Genomic DNA, 1,849 nt, shown 5'->3' with positions numbered 1-1,849 from the left:
AATACCGTATTTAACCTGTAAACGGCGGTTTGCGGAAGTGACGCCAAATCACAGGAGTCTGAAATTCTATCAATAAGTCTATCTTAAAAACAATACGCCCTATTTATGAAATAAACACCGGGAATGAAACGTCAAAAACCCAAGGTCACCTGAAAATACGAACGGAACACAGGGTGATCGCAATCTAACGAGCGTGATCAAGAAAGAACACCAAAATATATCTATATTACAATCAACATTCTTCAATTCTGATACACTTTGCGAGAGTAATCAGACCTTTTCTGAGGTTTTCAGATATTTTCATCCATCGCTCAACACTGTTAAATTACCTCTTTATTTCACACCATAAAAAGATAGACGTGAAAAAAAAAAACAACTTCACACACTTTAAATAACTGACAAACAAAAACACACTTTAATACGTTCTTCTCTGATAATACGCTCTATATGTTAATTTCCCAACATTAATGATTACTCCCAGTGCTAAAATAGATCTAATCGAAAACAACTTTTCATGAAATTTTGAACTGAAACCATAATCATCGGATAGGAAATGTTCTAAGTAATTGAGTGATTACACTTACATGTTTTTTTTTCAAAATAAAGACAGTTATCGCATTTTTTTAGATTTTTTTCTGCAAGGGAAGTAATTCCAAATGACTCTTACAAGGAATCGGAAGAGTTGTACTGTCCAAATTGAAAAAAAAATATTGATTTTTTGGACTTGAGTCCAATATGAAAAAATATTGAGTTCGTGGACTGTAGATTTATGATGTTGCTAGATCTATATATACTTAATTTGTTTGTTTGTATAGCGGCCTCCGGTAACCCATATGGGCGACTCCTCCAGTTAGTAATGTTAGTGGGAGGATAGTGCAATATACAAAAGACGCTCCAATTCCAGATGCTTCCCTGGTTCCCTGCAAAGCACCCTTACACGGGACTCTATTCCCAGTTGGAGAAGCGGGAACTTTAACTCACGACACCTGGCATTTTTATGACATATCTTTGATAATATTTTTTTTTTTCAAAATAACATTTCATGCAGTTATGTTAATAAAAACCATCAGTGAACAATATTTTTAAAAAGTGGATGATTTGTGCCATTTCGTTCTGTTGTTCTATCACAGTGGCACGACAAATGCAGTTCTGGCGTCCCGCCGAATGTCGCACCGCCAAACGTGGCAATGGCCTTACGCCGATAAAAACGCCGTTATAGTGCTCCAGCTATTGTCGACCCACCAAACATAGCCTCGCAAAATAGCGCCGTTTGGTGGTGCTCAATGCCTAGGTCAGGCAGAACACTATAACGATGTTCTGCCCAGTGGCGACCTGTGGATAGCCATGAAGACTTCGTGTCGTTGTGGCAGAACGATATGGCACTAACCAGCCACCATACAATAAAAGTATGAACACATATATTTAGCTTTTTGGTACACCTTATAGAACATAATTGCATTTAGTTATCAATTGATCTGTAAATAATATGCATTATAATTTTTAATGGTAAAACTGTTTTGAATATAACACGACAATTAATCAAGGCCAACGGAATGAAATGATAAATAAAATAGTGTTACCTTCTGTTACATTTTCAAATTTGACATTTTAGAACAGGGTATTGATGTCGTTACCCATGTATATTTCATGTTCTTACAAACCATTCCATTTGCTGAAAGAATACACTTAAAAGTGATAAAGCGCAAAACAGACGTCATTTTTCTGAACCTAAAAGGGAAAACAAGAGGGTCACGATGACCCTAGGTCGCTCACATGAGATACACACTTGCTGCAACAATTTTGGAAAATAATTATGCAAGGAAAATGTCTGTAAAATTATTACGAAACA

This window comes from Mercenaria mercenaria, chromosome 2 (genome assembly GCF_021730395.1).
Source record: "Mercenaria mercenaria strain notata chromosome 2, MADL_Memer_1, whole genome shotgun sequence".
Lineage (NCBI taxonomy): Eukaryota > Metazoa > Mollusca > Bivalvia > Venerida > Veneridae > Mercenaria > Mercenaria mercenaria.
This window is presented reverse-complemented; position numbering follows the sequence as displayed.